We start from the raw sequence: 6,820 nt of genomic DNA, 5'->3' as shown, positions 1-6,820 counted from the left end.
CGATAAGAAATAAATGCACATGACCCAAGAAGAGATGAACACAGACAGCAGACAAAATGTAAGTATCATTCTGCCTTGGGAAGAACATTAAACAATTCAAAACAAAACCTGCCCCCTCTCTCTTACACACACATACGTGTACACCTGAGCCACATGTACACCCACAGGCATGCACACATGCACACCCACGGCTATCCCAACCTGTGACTCTACCTGCAGATATACAAGCTCATGTTTCAATTAAATATGGAGACTCTGCTTCTGGTTTAACTAGGAGCAAGCCCTGCCAAGAGGCAGGAAAGATTATATGACTACTGTTCAAAAATCAGCAAGCCAAACTCCCAAACATCTGTCATGCAAACACCTATCCCCTCTTTTGATGGCCAACTATAATAGTGTCTGGTTCTGCTCTCCTGTAACCAACTGGAGACATGTGTCCTGACATGCAGAGTCCAGCAGAGGGTGCTCTCATAAAATATGAAGGAGGAAACCTGCAGGAAGCAAAGGAAGCCACTTCCAGCCAGAATATTCAGGCTGCACAAGTAAATCCTGACTTCCACACATAAGTCCTAATGCTGTATTCACTGAAAAAGAACTGGAATGAAATTTAGAGCCCTAACACATAGACGTAATGACTTTATATGAGTGAAGAACTACCACCTGGTTCTCATTTAAAATCTAACAGCAAACTGGGTAAAGAGCATAATGGTTATGAAAACACCTTTCATGCCCGAGGCTCAGAAAGGTCTCAAGTTCAGTCCCTACCACCACCATAAGCCAGGGCTGAGCAGTGCTTTGGCCTCTCTCTCACTAAAATATTAAGATAAATAAAGTACAAAAAATAAAATAGGGAGCCAGGAGGTGTTGCACACATGTGAATATACATAGGACTATGTGAAATGACCTGCACAAGGACCCAGGTTCAAGCCCCAGCTCCCCACCTGCAGCTGGGATGCGGTGAAGCATGTCTGCAGGTGTCTGTCTTCCTCTCTCCCTCTTTATCTTCCCTTCCCCTCTTAATTTCTCTCTGTTCTATTGAATAAAGTAAAACAAAAAAATGTCCACCGGGAATAATGGATTCATAGTGCTGGCACCGAGTCCCAGCAATAGCCCTGGAGGTAATGATAATGATAATGATAATAATAATAATATCTAATAGCAAGAGGAGCATGAACTAGAGTCTGAAGATGTGAGGATACCTGGAGCAAAGAGAATTCATTCTCAGTTTGAGGATATAAGTAAGCCAAATGTCTTTGGCCTATTTTGTGACACTTGAAGATTGATTCCTGATTAGATATCCCACAGCGGCAGAGCATTTGTAAAACACGTGGATATTCTGCCACCGTGTGGCCATCGGCAGAACTACACTTTCTGTCTTGGACCTTAGACTAGATAGAGTGGGTGGATGTCTAGATATCTGTGCATCCCAGGAGCTTTCGTTATCGCTCATATATTTGTCACTTATCCACCACTGACATCAAGTGAGACAGGCCATTTGTCCACTCTGGATACACATACAGTAAAAGCTATTGCATGTGGAGTCCTAGACGGATGACTATGGAGACCCTCCTTTGAGGAGACCTCAAGGGAAGATATTCCTGTGTTGGTCCTTCCCAGGATGAAGGTGGCTTCCAGGGTGGGAGGGAGAAGCAGAATCCCTGGATAGCAGGAGAGATCTGTGCATGGAAGACACATGCTTGGCTCAGATGAGAGCAGGCAAGGGATGGACAGACTACAGGAGGAGGTGGTTTCACATCCTGATTTATGATGTCCGAGTGACACACTTTCTTTAAGCCACCTTCCAGCCTTCAGCAATAATTGATAATGTGACAACTGCTGTGTAGATAGCATGCTGCAAACTTCCAAAGTGTGAAAATCTTGTGGCCACTGCAAAGGAAGAGACTGTGACACCAGAGATGGGGGAGTACAGGGACTGATTGGTGACATTTGCACATAATACCTCCCGTGTCCTGGGTTCAGGAGGAAAAAGGCCACACCTGCTTGGAAAGGCCTTATGTCATCAGGATGTCCTCCCACTACTAACGGGGTAACAGGAAAGTCCAGCTCAGGCTAAGAGGCTCTGGGAGAGAGGAACACCTTACCTTTCTCCTTCTCCTTCAGATCAAACTTCAGATCAAAGCCTGTGATCACACTTCTTAAAAGCAAACATGTTCTTCATCTCCTAAGTGATGACACCCACACCCTGATATAGCAACATGGCTACTTCAGTCTCCTCTGGCCTTTGCTGGTTGACTTGAGGACCGATGAGATCATCTGCAGGAAGAGCTGACATCTGGCCAGCTCCTCTACAGTGCTGTCAGCCAGGCCAGCCAAGAGCAAAGCTTTCTCATACGCACTATCCATCTGGCAGTGCTGGGGTGGGTCGGCCTGCAAGAAACCCAGAGCATTCTGTAGTTAGCTATGCATCCAGAATAAAGTGTGGGGTGTGTGTGTGGGGGGGAGAACCTTATCAAGCTCTAAGCTCCACATTTGAGCCCTGACATCACATAGGAGCACCACAGTGGCACAGAAACTCCACTGATGGTGGAATGGTGTTATTGTGTCTCTCCCTCTCTCTGCTTCTTTCCCTACATCTCTATATCTCTATACTATTAATACTATTTAAATGTTCATGATTTTTTAAGTGAGTTACAGATTCAGTGAAATCCCTTTCACAATCCCAGTACGTTTTTCACACACATAGAGAAACGAATAAAAAAATCAGCCCAGTACTAGTGGAATCACAAATGTGCAAGGGCCTGACAGTTAAGGAGGAGGAGGAGGAGGAGGAAACATGGTAAGCAATCATTATCTTTGAAAAGGAAAAACAAACAAGATATCTCAAGCACAACAAAGGAGACTGAGATAAAATGAAAGCAAGAACTTAAAAGAGTCACTCCACCATGAAAGGACATTGTCCTAGGATGCTGGCTTCCAACTCTTACATTGTCTACATACTTAAGAGTGTGTAACTGGCACACAACAATGGCAGATGTTTGAAGCATAGTTTGATGAGTTTGGGCATAATCATAAATACTATGGCCAGATAGTGGTGATGGTACACCCAGTTGAGTACATAACTTACTACATGCAAGTACTCAGGTTCAAGCCCCTGGTCCCCCGCCCTCTTGCAGGGGCAATGGTTCACAAATGGTGAAGTAGTGCTGTAGGTGACTCTCTTTTTCTTTCCCTCTCCCCTCTCAATTTCTCTGTGCTATCAAATAAAAGAAAAGGGGGGGGAGAAAGAAAAAAGTGAGCAGCAAGAGCAGTAGATTTGTCGTCAGACACAGAGTCGCAGCAATAACCCGGGTCCTTGCATGTTGTAACACGTACACACAGCCAGGTGTGCCACCACCCGGCCTCAGTATCAAGTCTAGGAAGTCTTTGCCAAACTCATTAGCAGAGTTTCTCCTCCATGAAAAAAATGACAAATTATTTTTTAAAATAAAAAAATAGGCTTGGAATTATCCTGAGTCCGGGTTAAGCCAAGCAAAGTTGAGAGCCTGCTAAGGGTGGGCCACCAGCCACTTCCAGGTGAACTTGATATTTAAATCAGGCCATCCACTACCAAGATGAAGCCACACCCAAGAGCCCAATGCCTACTGGAATTGGCCAGTCACTGTGAACTCCCCACCAATCAGAGCACCACTGACTGAACCTCAGTTTCATAAATGAAATATTCAGAAATCGTTTTAACCAAGGAAATAAGTAACTTGCACACTGAAAACTATGAGTCTGATGAAACAAACAAACAACAAAAAAATGATGGATAGAAAGATATCCTATGTTTATAGGTTGGGAGAATTAATACTATTAAAATGTTCTTACTTTCTTGAGTGAGTTACAGATACAGTGAGGTTACTTTCACAATCGCAGTAGCAATTTTCAGACACACAGAAAAAAAAAAAACTTTAAATATGTGTAGAGCCATGAAAGACCCTGCATTAGAAAAGTGATCTTGGGCAAGAAGAACAAATCTGGAAGCCACACTCTTGATTTCAAACTATATTGCAAAACCACAGCAATCAAAGCAATGGAATTGGCATTAAAACTCACATATAGAACAGTATAACCAAACAGAAGAGAGAAGTAACCTCCTGCAAGTATGATCCATTATTTTTGTCATAGAAGTCAAAAAATACAGAATGGGGAAAGGACATTCCACTGAATAAATAGCGCTGGGAAAACTAGGAAGCCCCATAAAATAGAATGAAATTGCACCCCTGTGTGAAGCCACCACCCCCCAAACAAACTCAGAATGGATTAAACACTTTATCTGATGTGAGACCTGAAATTGCAAAACTCCCAGAAGAAAACTTAGAAAAAAAACCTCCTTGACATTGGTCTTAACAATCATGCGCTGACTAAAAAATAAAAGGTAAAAAATAAGTGGGATTGCATCAAACTAAAAAAAGCTTCTGCACAGCAAGAGGAAAAAGAAAAGGAAAGGAGAGAAAAGAAAAGGGTAAACTAACAGAACTGGAGAAACTACAATAAAATGTTGATATACAAAAAAGAAATTCTCATAACTCAAGAATAACACACACACACACACACCAATTAGAAATGGGCCCAGGACATGAACCTGAGTAGACATTTTTTTTTCCAAAGGAGACATATAAATGGCCAGTAGGTTTGTGGAAAGATATTCCATATTCACGAAGCCCAGAAGTCCACTCAGTAGACGGCACATGTTACAGTGCACAAGGACCCAGGCTCAAGCCCCTGGTCCACACCTGCAGGAAACAAGCCTCACACATGGTGACTAAGTGCTTCAGATATCTCTTTTCCTCTCTTTCTCTGTATCTCCCCTTCCATCTCAATTTATCTCTGTATCTATCCAATAATTTTTTAAAAGCACTTTAAAGTTATAATAAAAACTATAATCTATGTCCGTCATCACAGGGTGATGCAGGTTAGAACCTCAGTGAAATACTGCCTCACACCTATTATGGTGGCTACCGTCAAAAAGACATAAAATCTTAAGGAGAATTTGGAGATAATGAAACCCCTGTACACTGTCAGAGGGCAAGAAAATGGGTACAGCCAATAAGACAAAAGTACTTTTTGTACAGACAAAAGTCTGAAGGACCCTAAGAAAAAGTTAAAAAAAAAACAAAACAGAATTTACATTTACTCCAACAAATCAAACACTGGGAACATACTCAAAGGAAATGAAATCACTGTCTCAAAGAGATTCCTTCTCTCCCCTATTAATTGTGCCATTCTTCACAATAGCCAACTTAGGGAAACCACTGAGATTTCTGACAACTGAGAAGCGAATGAAGAAGACACAAAGGCATATATTGAAATACTCTTCAGCCACAAAATGGAAAGAAATTATGACATTTACAATGATATGGATGAATCTAGATGGCACTGTGCTGAGTGAAATAAGCCAAAAAGAGAAAGATGTATATTGTATGGTGTCACTAATATGTAGGATCTAAACCAATTTAAAAGTTAAACTCACACAAACACAGCAGAACGGTGGGTCCAAGACTGGTTAAGGCATGGGATAGAGACCTACTTATCAAATGGTACCAACTTTGAGTTTTAAAGTGAATGAGTGAGTTCTAAGGATGTACATTACAGTGACCATGGCTAATAACCCTGCATTATGTGCTTGAACTTACTAAGAGTATTTGTTGTTGTTATTATTATTATTATTATTTTACTACCAGGGTTATTGCTGTGTCTATTTTCCCACACTACTCCATCACCATTCTTGGTACTCACTTTTCCTCTTTTTTCTCTTTTTTAAAAGGCGGGAGATAAAGAGAAGAAAGACAGAAGGAGAGAGATGAAGAGAGACTTCTGTAACACAGCTCCATTGTTTGTGAAGCATCCTCCCTCCTTCAGGTGGGGACCATGGGCTTGAACCTGGGTCCTCTTGCAAGGTAATGTGTGTGCACCACCTAGTGGACCACCACCTAGTCACAAAAGGAGAATGTTATAACTTTGATGTGTTCACCTGATAGTGGCAATCATTTCATGGTGGACACTTCTTTTTTAAGCGTTCTTAATTTCAATTTTTTTCTTTATAAAGACAAGGAAAGCAGTAAGAGAGAGGAAGAGGGAGAGAAAGAGAACACACAGCCCTGAAGTTTCCTTCAGTGTTGTGGGTGTTGGACTTGAACCTGGAGTGAACACATGACAAAGCAACACACTTGAGTAGCCTGTTGAGTCATTTCACCGGTCCTCACGGTATATTCTTACATCAAATCACCATATTCAAGTGTATCTCAGCTTTATTTGTCAATTGCATCTCAGTACAGCTCGAGAAGACTCTGAACACCTGACACAATGAATTGGACCCTGGGAACACAGATATTAATACAAGGTCCCAGAAGTTGAGTAGCTCTGCCAAGTCATAGAAATTGACATGTAATTTAATCACTGTCACATAACCTGCTGGGAAATGTGACCACACATGTCCACAGGCTTCCACATCTCCCTGTGATGAGGGGCAACATCCCTGCTGTGGGCAGCAGGATCTCCTTCCCCCCAGCTCTGCCGCTGGGGTCTGCCCCAGCTCCCTGGAATCCCTGGCATGAAATGGCTGGCACCTTCTCAGGCCACCTCCTGGAGCTACTGTGCTCTGCCATCTATCATTAGTCACACAGTCACAGGGCACACAGACTACCTGGTACAGCATACGGTGTGATGCCTGACCCTCTCCTGGATTGTGTTGGTGATTTATCTGTAGCTGTTTTTAATTCTTTATCTTTAGCTATTAGATAGAGAAAGCCAGAAATCGAGAAGGTGGGGGAGACAGAGAGGGAGAGAGAAAGAGAGATATCTGCAGCCCTGCTTCACC

This window comes from Erinaceus europaeus, chromosome 9 (genome assembly GCF_950295315.1).
Source record: "Erinaceus europaeus chromosome 9, mEriEur2.1, whole genome shotgun sequence".
Taxonomy (NCBI): domain Eukaryota; kingdom Metazoa; phylum Chordata; class Mammalia; order Eulipotyphla; family Erinaceidae; genus Erinaceus; species Erinaceus europaeus.
This window is presented reverse-complemented; position numbering follows the sequence as displayed.